The following is a 14,725-nucleotide window of genomic DNA, read 5'->3' on the forward strand; positions in this document are numbered from 1 at the left end:
CCTGATTCCACCATCAATTTTTCCTTCTAACCGAAATAGCCTGCAACACCCTGAATTTTGGCTAATTTCTTGGGTCAACAAAGAGTAATAACACACACTCATCTGCATCCACCGAGAGAAGAAACCCCTTTGTGACTTGTCATGGGCTTTTTCTGTACCGGTGCTCGGGCACTTAGATTTGGGGGTTGGTCCTGCTTTGAGCAGGGGGTTGGACTAGATACCTCCTGAGGTCCCTTCCAACCCTAATATTCTATGATTCTATATCAACATAATATGTGCCTCCTCTCCCCTCCCCTCCCCAGTGCCAGTCTGTGTTTGCAGGAGAAATCCCCGATTTTCCATCTGTCCTATTTTACTGTTAAAAAGCAGGGTCTGGTTTCACATCTAACAAGCAGGAAAGCTGCTTTCAGGCTCTGTCTGGTCTTCGTGTCTTGACAGGCCAGCAGGAACTTTTATTGCAGCAAACTCACGTCAGGGAGGATGTGGAGGCCGGTGCAGACTTGCCAGCCGAGCTAGGGGGCGCGGTCATGAGGCTTCTGGTGTGGACAGAGGAGATGAAGCTGTGGAGTGGGCAATGAAATAGCCTTGGCTGGTCAAAACTCCTGGTATTTGAACACAGAATGAAAGATGCAAACAGCCTGGCCTTTCAGTAGCTCTACCAACTCCATGGTTCTGCCCCTGCTGGCTACCGGATGGCTAGGTCCTTGCCCCACTGGGACTTCCACCGCCTGGGAGAGCTGAACGGGGAGTTAACCCTTTGTCTCTGGGAAGCACAGGGGTTGATTGACAGGGGGTGGGTCTGCCACTTCCATGTTTCCCCAGTGGAATCAGAACCTGCAGCCGGAGGAGGGTAGGAGTTAAGCAGCTCGGGCCCCGTCCTGCAGGACCCTCTGTGCATGCGTAAGCCTGTAGCCAAACACTTCAGAGTGGAAAGAGCTCCTGGCTCCCTCTGTTGGTGGAAAGGGAAAAGCATGGCTATAGAGCACCTCATTTACATATGTTACATACCCACAATCCACCCGTAGCACTTGGCTCTCACCCTAACAATACCAGACTTAGGTTATGTCTGCACTTACAATTGAACAACAAAAGTTTTGCCATGATAAGTGCCAGTGTAAACAGCATGTTGCCTGCAGGAGCACTCTGCAGCTGAGAATACAAGTGCTGCTCGTTGGGGGTGGAAGTTTTTTGTTGGCAGGAGAAGTAGGACTGGAAGGTACCTTGATGGAGACTGGATGATGATGAGTTCTCCAAGCAAAGGGGTTGGCTTTTGAAATATCCAGATGTCTGGCCCAGTTGGGACTGGGTTTTGTTTGTGTAGGTTTTTATTATTTTCATGTAACAAACTTTCTTCAGCAGTCTTTGCAATCCAAATACAACTGGTTAGTCTAAGGCAGGAGAACCAGAAAGTGAAACTGACCAGTCTAGTGTCACTGCCAGAGTGAGTCCAGGAGGATTTGCACATATCAGTGGCTCTATCTCCATCGCCAGGTGATGATGAATGATGCAGTGGAACAAAGAATTGCAGTCACCTCCTACAATATGGAAGAACAGTTTGGATGATGCATGAGCCTGGAAAAAATAACTGCTAAAGTGAGGGATAAATCCAGGGCTTTGACAGAGAGCAGGTTCTGCACATGGACAGGAGTTAACCATGCCCTCTGTTCTCCTGGGGACCTCCTTGGCACAATCATACTGGGTTGCTGAATTAACCTGCACTGCCTGTGCCCGCCACAGCAGAATGCCAACCTTGGAATATAACCATGAGTTAGTCACGTGATTTATTTTTTCTTTTTGCATGGTCTGACTACTGGCTGCATTGTGGGGGGGAAACTCTCTTATCAAATGAATGAAGATCCTGGCGGTTATGTGTAGACAAATAACAGGCTATAGCAGGGGTCGGCAACCTTTCAGAAGTGCTGTGCCGAGTCTTCATTTACTCACTCTAATTTAAGGTTTCGCGGGCCAGTAATACATTTTAACGTTTTTAGAAGGTCTCTTTCTATAAGTCTATAATATATAACTAAACTATTGTTGTATGTAAAGTAAATAAGGTTTTTAAAATGTTTAAGAAGCTTTATTTAAAATTAAATTAAAATGCAGAGCCCCCTGGACCAGTGGCCAGGACCCGGGCAGTGTGAGTGCCACTGAAAATCAGCTCGCATGCTGCCTTCGGCACCCGTGCCATAGGTTGCCTACCCCTGGGCTGTAGGATGATGAAGAGGCAGCACTGGACTGGGACGCAGGAGGTGTGGGTTTGATTCCTGGCTCTGGCAGGAATGGGAGGTCGAGGATCTGGGCCATAATGCACTGCAAACAGGTGAAAGCAAGGACAGTTGGGGTTAAAGCCTCACCTTGGATGGGGAATTAAAGGGTAAGCCACCATTCCTGGAGCTCAAACCTAGGAGTCTAGTGGGCTGAGGTGGGCCAACCCCCAGGCTCGGAGCAGTCAGCCCCGCTTTCCTGCTAAACGTTCGCAGATTATCTGTATCGAATCCTGCTTCTTGAGGCCTCAGTCCTGCCCTCACTGAAACAAAGGGCAAAACTCTCCTTGACTTGACTGGAGCAGGGTCAGGTCTAAGTGAGAGTGAAGAAACACTTGTTTAAATCCAGGGCTGAGATCTATGTGGCTTTAAACCCGACCTCCTGGAAGATGCTGCTGTTTCCATGGAGATCAACTGCCCTTGGCCTCTTCTGCAGAGCCTTTAAACAAAGGGGAGATTTGCAGAGGGGCTAAGGTTTGGCTTAGAGAGCAGGAGTCTGTAATTACCTCCCCCTGAGTCAAAGACAAACAGTGGGCTCCGGGGGAGAGCCTGGAGGCCCTGACTCTGAGAGTCAGAGGCTGACGACCGCAGGCAGTTGCCTAGAGAGTGGAATCTTGTGGTTTCTGGAGCAAGTGTTGATTTTCATCATTCTACTGACCTGTGGGGCTGGGGACAGAAGGCTGCAGAGCCCCTGCCATGCCATGCCACTGGGCTGCCTCAAGCAATCCATTGTTCTTGGCACTGGCATCTAGGAATCTCAGCTGAGACTGGGGACCTAGAGAGCTAGGCACTGGCCAGACTCCTGGGAAGAGTTAGGTCCTACCGTTAAGAGCTTACAGTCTACGTAAACAAGCCAGAGGCATCATGTCTTGGGGGGTGAGCTCTTCCTGGTGCTCAGAAATGCTGTACACACAAAACTGCGCAGTCTCAGCTGGCTGCTGAAGCAGTTTTGTAATGGACATTGAGTAGGTTCACCACTGCCCTCTACTGGCTAGATTCAGAACTGCTCATCTGTGTGTCACAAGCCCTAGACTGCAAACCCTTTGGCTTCAGAGGGCCTTTTGGAGAAGAGGAAAATGGCTCCAAAGGCTGGGGAACTTACAAAGCTGCTGATTAAACTCATGTGAACAGTTTATTTCAGTGGAATGGCATTGTTACAGCATAGCTTGTCTCCTGCCCTGCCTTTCCTACCTGGTCAGACCTGACCTGTGGTTCCTTTGCTGCACCACTCAGCACTCTGGGTACGAGCCCAACTACATCTTGGTCTCTTCTACAGTGTGACAGTTGGAAAAGTGGCCAGGGGACTAACCCAACAAGGGACTGAGTGCAATTGGCCTCCACTGATGTCACTGTGTGCTCGGCGCCTTGCGGGCTCTGGGATTGGCTCGCCCGTCACTATCTGTGTGGCAGTGTCTTATGAGAATGCTGTTTCCTTTGGAGTCTGTGTCCGAGAGAAGCCGTGGTTTTGTGGAACAAGGATCAAGCATCCTGTGTAACGAACCAGGATGCCCCAGCGCCTGTTATGCAATGTCTGCTGGGCCCCTGCTGTGATTGCAACACACGTTCCTTGAACTTTGCTCATCCAATAAGGTGATTCAGTGGGGGAGCTGAACACCACCTGTCTGACTTGGGAGGCTGCAATCTCTAGTGTGTTTACTTTTGACTTGAACTAGTCACGTGGCTGGGTCACTGTGTAATCTGCAAATGAGGGGGAGAGGTCAGCCACGTGGTAACAGAGGGGAGGAATTGCACAAAACTTCTTCCTCATTAAACTGAATAACCTTGGTGGAAAAGGCATAGCAGCTCCCCCACCTTGCTGGGGATGGGGTCTGCGACCAGCTGAATCGGCACAACTGGTGCAAAAACAAAGGAAATCTGCACACTCCAGGGAAATGACCCAAGTCGGGTTGGACTCCTGCCCCAGCCCTGGAGCCTTCGCCAGGGCTGTTCCCAATTGCCAGGCGGAGGTTCTAATGAGGCACTGTGAATCTGGGCCAAGTGCTAAGCTGCTGCAGTGCAGAAGATGCCTGGCACAGATACCCGTCCGGCTGGCATGAGCCAAGCTGCATCAGGCTACGTGGCGCAATGGGGTTCGAGCCATGGACTGGGAGCTGAGCTAAAGAGAACAGATGTGGAGCCAGAGGCAGAAGCTTCACAGATCAAGGAGAATCCCTGATGGGTCAAAAGGAGGGAGAGCTCAGTGGTTGGAGCATTAGCCTGCTAAACCCAGGGTTGTGAGTTCAATCCTTGAGGGTGCCATTTAGGCAACTGGGGTAAAAAACTGTCTGGGGATTGGTCCTGCATGGAGCAGGGGGTTAGACTAGATACCTCCTGCGGTCCCTTCCCTGAGAGTCTATGATTCTAATGGCCACTCCACACTGAGATCCCCTTCCAGATCCATACTGCCTGGAACGTCCTCCAAGAGCATCTGCTATCCCAAAGCACTGTACAAATTCGATAGGAATGGATTCTCCCATTACTAAAATGCAGCTGCTGCTGGGGTAGAAAATTGCACTCTGCTTTAAACAGCTGCCTAGAACAAATGATGATTACGGTAAAGTCCAAATTTCTGTGCTAACTTCCCCGCTAGCCAGACACAGGCATTCTTAGCCCAGAAAAGTGTCTCATATTGTCAAGATTTAAAAAAAAAAGAAGCATTTCTTATTTCACTGAAGGTGTCCTCGCCTGCGTCGCCTGGTGACATTGCAAATGCAGTGAAATGCAACACTGCTTCTGGTGACTGACATCCCGTCCTAGGATATTCACAGTGAGCCAAGAAACGCCAAGGGAGGATTTCACAGAGGGCAAGAGGAATTTTATAAAAGAAGGGCTACTGCAATTCTGCATCCGCTGCTTCTCCCTCCCCGTGGCCTGGCTAATGGGAATAATCAGCCCAGGAATCTATGCAGTGGCCAGACCTGGCTCGCTGCAATGCTATGTAGCAGGCAGTAAAGAGTATCCCAGCCATTGGAAACAAGAGCATTGATGGGTCAGACATGGAGCACGTTACACCAGCCAGATGGAGAGAAGATTTTATAGGCCAGAAGGGATCATTATGATAATCTATCCTGACCTACTGCATAGCACAGGCCAGAGACTCTCGCCCAGTGATTCCCGCATTGAGACTAACAGCCGTGACTTGGTCATTCCAGTTTGACCCTGTTCGGGTTTGATTCTTATCTGAATCTCTAAGGCCTTGCATCAGCCTGTAGTGTGTAGGTGTCGTACTTCCCGGCTTCCAGTGGAGTGGGAGGGAAGGCAGGTACACTCAGTCTAGCTCAACAGGAAATGCTAATCTGCCCTTGAAATGGAGGGGAATTTCAGGAGCCAGAATGCAGCCACCCAGGAGAATAGGACTAACATCCTCTGAGGCTAACATCCTTACTCTCCTGAAAATTGCTGCCGGCTCTCCAGTGAACACGTGGTTGGAGACCTCAGATCTAGGGCACCTCCAGCAGCAGGGGGTAACCTGGCACCGAGCTCGGGCACCGGCTCAAGAATCCATCTGGGGGACGCTAACCAGTTGCAAGAACCGGTGAAAGAGCAAATCTCGTTTGCGTGAGGCCAAAGGCGCCCGCGCCAGGATCTGAGAACTCGGCGTGATGGAGGCAATGCTGCTGGTTAGACTCGGGGGAATGGACCAGCCTTCCCACGAGGTGGCTGGCATAGAACAGTTGCTTTGCCGGGTCTGGAGGGCAGCAGGATGTGTGACGCCTTCCTGCAGTTGAACAGCCCCATAACAATTGAGCGTTGGTCGGTCTCCCTCACTCGAGGTGATGGCTGGATTCTAGCATCTTGAATACCACAGGTGTTTCCAGTGAAGTCAGCGAGAGCGGTCAGGACTCCATGTCTAGAACCGAACCAGAGAAATAACCAATCTGTCTAGAGTCCAGAAGATGTTTGCTGATTCTAATTGAAACTGCACCAGCAGGCTGGAGAGGCAGAACTGCAATTCTCCTGCATCCACAGCAGCTCCACCTGCAGAATTTTTAAATTTGGGCTTCGGCCAAGCGTGACATCACAAATGCCAACTCTGCCCATCCCCTGAGAGCAGGGCACTGCTGATAGCTGCCTGGTGCTTGCAGGAGATGCAGAAAGCTCCTGCTAAAGAACAGCTGCGGTTGCATTGTTTAGTGTTAGGAAGAGCCCCATGCTGAAGGGCCATCCCAGTGCTCCTGTAATGCACGCATAGTAAATACCCCACAGCAGGGCCGCTCCCAGAGATCTAACTCCCATCACCTGTAAACAATGGGGGACATATCGATAAGGGTCCAGAAAGGAACAGCAGGGTTTTATAAAAGAGAGCAGCCTTTATAGCAGTTGTCAGTTGCCAGCCAAACCTGGCCGTTCCTCCGATAGGATTCACAAGACTGCTAGCTGAGGGGGAAGCAGGCGATCTGAGGCTAGTTAAGCACTGGAACAGGGAGGTTGTGGAATTCCCATCCTTGGAGAACAGGTTCAACAAATGCCTGCAAGGATGGTTTAGGTCTAGGCCAGGCAGTAAGGGCTGGATTAGATGGTCTCTTGAGGGCCCCACATTTCTATGATCCCATGGCATACACTGGATCTGATCGTAGTAAAGCACTACGGGATCTCAGTCGTACAAGTGAGATTAATTCAACTGAACTTGGCTCCGAACATGGTAATCAAACAGAGTCTTTGTTTCTGATCTGTGAGTTGACTTCCAGTGCCTGGAACGAAGGGCGGGATCTAGGTGCAGCAGGGATCTGGGCTGGGTTGGATTTGATTAAATAATTGGGACAAGGAAGTAAACCTAGGAATGAAACTAGCAACTGATATTAAACTGGGAGGAGCTGCAAATGCCACTGAGGACAAAGATAGGCTACTAAGGGCTCCAGAGAGACTGGAAACACAGCCAGGTAATGAAAGCCAGGGCGGGTTCGGGCCCTGGTGAAAAAAATATTCGGGCCCCCCAGCAAGAGCGGACCAGCTAAACAGGGCCAACGAAGCTGGGGAAGCCGGGCCTTGGGCCCCCTTCCGGACTGCCGGGCCCCGGTAATTTGTACCGGCTTCCCCACTCTCTCATCGGCCCTGATGAAAGAAACAAGATTCCCTCTAGAACCATAGAGAAGTAGGACTGGAAGGTGCCTCCCAGGTCATCTCGTCCAACCCCTTTAGGGTAAATGCAAAATAATCTGACATTCAGCTATTTAGCAGGCAGGTAAAGTGGGAAGCAGAGATGCTGAACGAGACCTAGGGGTGGTAGCAGACAGCAAATCGGACACAGGTTTGCAACGTGATATGGCAGCAAGAAGGGACCGATACAACTGGGTCTGGGGGGGAGTCTATGCAGAGGCATTGCAGGATGGGGAATTAATAGACCCATCTCTATGGCTATGGCCACAAGCCCACGGCACCGAGGCGATGTCGACACTAGCATGGAGTGGCCACATGGGAGATCTTACAGCTGCAGCGGGTAAGCGCTCTAGGGTAGGCATGGCCCGAGTCTCGGAGCCCAGCTCAATTGACTCAGGCTTGCAGGGCCAAAAACAGCAGTGCAGAGGAACGTCTCCTCTGCTATTTTATAGCCCTGCAACCTGAGCCCTGCAAGCCCGAGTCAGGTGAGCCGAGCTAGCCGTGGCCATGCTGCAGGGCTTTTAGTGCTTAACCTATATGGCTCTGGTGCAACTGCATCTGGAGTAGGCTGGTCACGGCAGGCCCTCAGTTACCAGAAATGCACAGAGGGAATTCAGAGCAGAGGAACAAAAATGGCTCAGAGGGCTGCGGGACTGGTCTACAGGGGCTGATTGAGAGGGAACAGGAGGTGAATCAATTCAGCGCCTGGCTTTCTAGCTGGAAACTTCCTCTCTATAGTTGCAAGTGAGGACGGGACGGCCACTAAACCTGCAGAAACAGGCACAAATGTGTCAGCCTTGTTCACCAGGAGCTGGATGGGCCGTGCAGTCTGAACCCCCCCTTTCACCCCTCTGCCCAGACACACGCTGGCTGGGGCTTGCGCTGCCGGCACTGGGGGACGTTCTCGGCCTGTGTTATGCAGGAGGCTGGACTAAATGATCATGATGGTTCTTTCCGGCCTTCGATCTCTGGCCTGTACCTGCTCCAGGGATGAATGGAGGGTAGGACACTGTAGTGGGCTCCTTCTCCCCAAATAGTAGAGGAGGGTGAAATGTTTCACCCGAAACACCTTTCGGTGAAAAATGCAGATTCGGTAACACCAAAACGTTCGCCAAGTCAGTCCCTGGGAAGGGAAAATCCAAGTTTTGCTTTGCCAGCTTGAAATGACATTTTATCTTGAAATTCCCTTTACTTTTATTTTTTTTTAAAAATCCCCAAATGGTCATTAAAAAACGCTCTCCGTTTGGGCTGAACGGGTGAGGGGGGAATTCCTGCCACTGCAATAAACCCATTGGCCCAGTCTGGAGGGGAGGGGGTCCTTGGCATGGATGCATTGCACGCCCATGGCCTCATGGTCCTGCCCCATCATCAGCCTCCAGGCAGGGGCACAACCTTCATCCCCCTGGCCTGTCCCCATGGGGACCCCAGCTACTCCAGCGTCTGGGGGAATCCCAGCCCCCTGCGGTCAGAGCTCTGACTGCCCTCCTTGCCCACTCCAGCCCCACCAGGGAGCCCCATAGCCAGAAGAACCTCAGCTTCCCAGCATCAGGGGGCCCCCTCCTCAGTTCCCCAGGGCCAGATTCACGTGTGGGGGTCCCCCTGCCCCACAGCCAGGGGCCCCGGGGCCCAAGGACCCCCAACCTCAATAGCTAGGAACCCTTGGACTCCCAAGCTCCCCATATGTCCCCCACTCCTCCACTGCCAGGAGCCCCTGGGGTCCCACCCCATCAGCCCCCCTGCACCCCACAGCCAGCCCCCCATGGGGCCTCCACCCCCATTCCCAGGTGCCCCTCAGCCCCTCAGAGCCCCACAGCTAGCCCCCTATGGGGCCTCCACCCCCCCCACTGCCAGGAGCCCCTGGGGTCCCACCCCATCAGCCCCCCCGCACCCCACAGCCAGCCCCCCATGGGGCCTCCAGCCCCCCCATTCCCAGGAGCTCCTCAGCCCCGAGCCCCACAGCCAGCCCCCCATGGGGCCTCCCCCCCCCACTGCCTGGAGCCCCTGGGGTCCCACCCCATCAGCCACCCCGAGCCCCACAGCCAGCCCCCCATGGGGCCTCCACCCCCCCATTCCCAGGAGCCCCTCAGCCCCGAGCCCCACAGCCAGCCCCCCATGGCCGGGGGCCCCCGGGGATCCCGGCCGCAGCCCGTGCCCGGCAGCGGCCGCTAGGTGGCGCCGCGGTGCCCGGCTCCGCGGCGCTCGGCAGCGGCTGCTGCTCACTCGGCTCCGGCAGAAGGAACCTGCGCCGGCCCCGCCGCCCGGCCCCGGTGCGCAGCGAGCCCCCGCCAGCCCGAGCCGGGACCGCGGGCAGCGCCACAGGCAAGTGCGGCAGAGCCGGGCCGGGGCGGGGTGTGGGGGAGACTCGGGCGGGTTGGGGGGCAGGGGGTTGGATCTGGGGGTTGGGGACAGGGGGGTGTTGGGGGGCAGGATCGGGGGTGGGGTATGGCCCGGGATCCGGGGAGCTATGGGGGTTGGGGGGCAGGATTAGGGGGTGGGGTGTAGGGGGACCATCTGGAGAGCTATGGGGCCATGGGGGTTGGGGGGCAGGATCGGGGGTGGGGTATGGCCCGGGATCTGGGGAGCTATGGGGGTTGGGGGGCAGGATTAGGGGGTGGGGTGTAGGGGGACGAGCTACAGGGCCATGGGGGGTGGGGGGCAGGATTGAGGGCTGGGAGTATGGGCAAGGATCTGGGAGGCAGGAGTGGGGTATAGGGAAGATCTGTGGGGCTTTGGGCCATGGGGACTGGAGGGCAGCTCAATGGGCAGGGGAAAGATCTGGGGAGCTATGGAGGTCTGTGGGGCAGGATTAGGGGATGGGGTATAGGGGGAGGATCTGGAGGGCCACAGTGTCATGTGGGTTGGGGGGCAAGATCGGAGGTGGGATTATAGGGGGAGGATCCGGGGAGCAGGATTGGAGAGTGGGGGTGTGGGTGAGGATCTGAGAGGCTACAGGACCATGGGGGCTGGGAGACAGGATTGGGGGGCGGGATATAGGGAGAATCTGGGGAACTATGGGGCCACGGGGGTTGGGAGGGCAGGATCAGTGGCCAGGGGAATAGGGGAAGGATCTGGGGAGCTATGGGAGTCTGGGGGGCAGGATTGGAGCATGAGGGTATTCAGGGCAGATCTGTGGGGTTATGGGACAGAGGTAACATCCATCAGGGTCTGGGGGGTAGGATCCGGGAGGCAGAGATATAGGGGAAGGATGGAGGGTATGGGACAGGAATAGGATGGGGGCGGGTATAGCCAGAGGATCCAGGGGTGTACAGGGCAGAGGTAATATCCTGGGAGTGAGAGAGATAAGGGGGTGTCTGGGAGGAATTTGGTGGGCAGGGTTCTGGAAGAGTGGCAAGTTGGGGGCTGTGGGTGGGGCTGGATTAAGGGGAACAGGTGTAATGTGCTGGAGGCCAGGATCTTGGGGGTGCATGATGTGGGAGTGGGTTTAGAGGAGCAGGTTCTGGGGTGCAGGGGGAGTAGGAGACATACTGTAAAGTGTGAGACGCCAGTGTCTGGTCCTGGGGGCATGGTGGGGTGAGGTGCCTGGGGGGTGCTATGGGTCAGGGAGTGTGGTGGATGGGGATGGGCTGGGAAGTGCAGGGGGTATGTATGGGGATGGCCAGGTTTTGGTATCGGTAGCTCAGGAAACATTCAGCGCGTGGGTGAAATCCAATGGGATATTGATGCCTTCTTCGCCTCCCCACCCACATGAGTGTCCTCATGGACGGGGGAGGGGGGTGATTTGGGGAGTCACCTGGATTGAAGACTGGAGCCCCTTAGGGGGGGTGGCTGTGAGGCTCGGGGGGTTCAGATTCATGACAAATTGCAGGCCAGCGACACTTGGGCTGAGGGCTGGAGAGGGATGCGGCTGATGGGATTGTGATGCTGGAATGCAGTTGTTTTTCTCTGCCAGCTGGGCACTTTCCCTTCTCCCCCTTCCCTGAGTGCTGGGCTGCGTGTGATGCAGGGATCTTTCACGTGTGCAGGACAAATTTCCTTCGCTGGCCCCCTCCTCGTCCCCACTGCGCCCTGCGCCTCGGCGGGGCCTTTCCGAACGCGAGCTTGAAAGCAGGGTAACCAGGAGACGCCTCTTCTGCTGCCGACAAAAATAGTCTTGCAAGACAAAGAAACTGTCCAACAAGGATGAGGAGCGCAGGTTCCCCCAGAGGCAGGGAAATTATTATTAACAACGATGCCATTTCTCTGAGCTCGCTGGAAAGTGGCTGCCCTCCCAGACAGGGTCCTTAATGTTGCCCTGAATAAAGGCCCAACTCTTAGTGACTTCGGTAGGTCTTAAACTTGAACCTGGGCTGAAGTGCTTTGCTGAATCCGGGCTGTGGGGTTCTATTGTGGCCACACTTCCCTCTGGTGTGTTACGGCGCCATGTTTAACACAGTGGATCTCTGCTCAGCTTGGCATGGTTGCTCTGGGGATGGCAGAGAACCAGTGTTTGTTGTGGTCCTGAATTTCGGTTTAGTGACTTAGGGGCTTCTCCTGTCTGGAAAACGTGTTTCTAGCCCGTTGGAAATGAGGGATTTGTGTAGCATTGAGGGTTTTTTTTTTTAAAGTCCATTCGAATGGTTCCCTTCCCTTCCCTTCAGGAATGTAATGGGTTCTTGTAGCTGCGAGATTTATTCAGCGATTGTGACAGACTGAATGGTGGGAAAAACAACCAGGAGCCCTTGAAATAATTGCTGTCTAGTCTGTGCTCTGGAGGGGAATAGCTGCTTATAGGTGCATCACCTTACTTCCTATGCATGGAGCATCTGTATCAGCAGCGCAGGTAAGGATCCCAGCACGGGAGCTGGGGTTAAGGTCATTACAAAGCTGGATGGGCTGGGCTGTGTGAGGAGTCGGGAGGGAGAAGCTCTCCCCTGGGTTTCTGGAGTTTACCAGAGAGGCTGAAATTGACGGTTTGATGCAACTTGTGGTGTATCTGCTGTAGCTTAAGGTGCAGGGAAGAACAGTTTCTCACTAGTGCTTTGTAAAGCTGTGTGAGCTGATTGAGTGAAAGCTGCTGTAGAATTCAAACAGCAGTGCTCTGCTGAGAGTCCCCCCAAAGACTTGGTATCCGTTTAAACTATCAGAGAGTGTGTGTTTCTATCCAGCCACCGTGGATAAAATAGTCGAGGGAGAAAGCTGAGTTTGGCTTCCAATCTGCTTTGCTGCCCTTCCTCTTGTGTTGAAAACCCCGTGTAAAATATTAGGGGTGTGTGTGTGTGTGTTTGGCTTGAAGGTAGGGTGCAGCTCGCTGGCTCCTCGTTGCCCTGTTACTTGCTTTGGAAATCTGTGTGATTAGAATTTCTATTTTTGTTACTCTTGCTGCTTTGCGACCCCTCGTCATATTTTACCAGTGCTAGGACTCTGCTGTAACAAGGTCATGGCGAAATCGTCTGCATGTCAATTTTCTGAATACATTCTCTTTCCTCTCTTTTCCCCCCCGTGGACCTCCCAGTCCCAACCCTGCAGCTAACATGAAAATAAAACCTTCAAGCTGAGCATTCAGGCAGCCTTGTAATAAGATGATGCCCAGAACAGAAATCAGCTATTGGACTTAGGCTTTGCTCTAGTTTGTCTCTTAAAAAAGAAAGAGCGAGTGAGAGAAAGGACTTTAGCAGAATTAAAATACCTGATGTGCCTACTGGGACTTCTGGGAGCAAGCAAGACTGTGCTTTTAATGTAGGTCCTATACAAAGCTGTGTATGTGCAAATCACTTTGGATGGGACAAAGTGCTGTGCAGCGCTAGTACTCTTTTATCCAAGGTAGAAGTAATTTGCTTCTAATATTCATCTTGAAAGCTTAGTTAAAGGGGACATCAGCTGAAAGTTAAGCTATGGGGGAAAAATAAACAAGGTTTTAGTCAACTTGAAGCCAATAAAAATGCTTCTAACAACTGTTTTCATTGGCTTTTTTAAAGAAAATGTATCTTTGAATAAATAAAGGGGAGATGATTCAGTCTTGGGGTTAAAGCACTGGATTGAGACAGTTTGGTTCAATTCCCGGCCCTGCCACACACTTCCTGTGGGACCTTTAAAGAGTCACTTGGCCTTTCTGAGCCTCAGTTTCCCATCTGTAAAATGGAGCAAGTACATCCTACCTCACAGTGCTGTTGTGAGGATAAATCCACGCCTGTTTGTGAGGCGCTCTGGTACTGTGGTGATGGGGGGTCGACGTAAGTAGGTTGCCAGTAAGGGTTTTTGAAACCCAAACCTTGTGGCACAAAGAAACCAGAAGTAAAACTGGCATGAAACGCACACGAAACTGACTTGAATGGGCTTTCATTGTTCGAACCCAGTGAAATGCAGCCTGTCACAAAGAGCACGGCTGGGGACAAGCAGAATGGATCTATAAATAGTGGAAAACTCTTGAAGTCTGAGGTATTGCTAACAACTGCAGGGGAACTTGTCAATGTAAATAACTTGTAACGAGTCTCTTTACGTTTGGGGCGCCTTTTTCTTCTCAGGGTAACTCTAAAATTATGCTTCTGCTTCTAACCTGAAAATAAAGCCCTTGCACCACAAAGCCTTAACTGCAGGTCGCATCCAGCAGGTTATGATGCACTGCACGGCTTTGTTTGAAAGAGAAGACAAATGCACGCTGCCGGGAAACTTTGCCTGAACACGGTCAGCCTGGCGTTAGCTCCTGCGTAGATCGGCTGTGGCAATGATCATTTCCCAGCCCCACGCATGGTCTTTCCAAACCTACTTAACATTTGAGGGGTTGGTTGCTTCCTTTCCTTCTGAATTTTATCTCCAACCCCCCGGTGCTGACTTTAAAGGGAGAGCATGCCTCTCTGAGCAGGGTTTGGATGGGCTGCCTTGGTGTGCTGGAAACTGACTCAGTCTGGGGATATTTATGCCCTGTTCCTGGTCTCTAAGGTAATGGGGCCACAGATGAACTTGGTGCGAGTGGGAGCAAATCCGGCTAAGCTCAGTGGGAATTGTGCTCACTGAGGTCACAGCTGGATTGGTCTGTTGTGCTGCACTGCCGTTTGAGTTGGTTACTGGGATTCCCTCTCGCTTGGACAGATGGTCCAGGGTAGCAGAGACGTAGAGTTGCTTGGGGAAATGGACCTACCCCGATGGGTCTGTCTTCACTGCAGAGTTCGCTTGGGCTCTTTTTGGTTGTTGCCTCTCAGCCCTCTCCAGTCCACATGCAAAACTCTCCCCTGAGAGTGGTGATTTAAACCCTGGCTAGCTGCGGGAGCGGGGTTAGAGCCCGGGCTCCACTTTCAGTGGGGCTGGGTATCTGCCCACTTTGCAGCAAGCACACAGGCGAAACCATCCCTGGGCTGCCAGTCCGCCAGGGCCTGCCCACAGTTCCCGCCATGTGCCCAGGACTGGGAGGTCAGACAAGTTCTCCCACG

The 14,725-nt window shown here is 53.1% G+C and overlaps 1 protein-coding gene and 1 long non-coding RNA gene across 4 annotated transcripts in view; one reads left to right on the plus strand and one right to left on the minus strand.

The window, feature by feature from the left end:
- Positions 1 to 342: 342 nt before the first annotated feature.
- LOC123375090 lies at positions 343 to 2,875 on the minus strand. 2 transcript variants are annotated; one of them, XR_006581314.1, is made up of 3 exons: positions 2,771 to 2,875; positions 1,077 to 1,535; positions 343 to 949 (listed from the first exon to the last, which is right to left on the minus strand). It is a non-coding gene; the product is annotated as an uncharacterized LOC123375090 (long non-coding RNA). The 2 variants fall into 2 exon arrangements; XR_006581313.1 differs by having other exon boundaries at positions 2,355 to 2,846.
- A 6,693-nt stretch (positions 2,876 to 9,568) lies between these two features.
- SEMA4G (semaphorin 4G) overlaps positions 9,569 to 14,725 on the plus strand; it is a 101,128-nt gene continuing 95,971 nt past the window's right edge. The window contains exon 1 of one of the 2 annotated variants that reach the window (XM_045023651.1): positions 9,569 to 9,680. The gene's annotated coding sequence lies outside the window, so the exon portion shown is untranslated. The remainder of the gene's footprint in view (positions 9,681 to 14,725) is intronic. The other variant, XM_045023647.1, reaches the window with a different exon arrangement.

Source organism: Mauremys mutica, chromosome 7 (assembly GCF_020497125.1).
Source record: "Mauremys mutica isolate MM-2020 ecotype Southern chromosome 7, ASM2049712v1, whole genome shotgun sequence".
Classification (NCBI taxonomy): Eukaryota; Metazoa; Chordata; order Testudines; family Geoemydidae; genus Mauremys; species Mauremys mutica.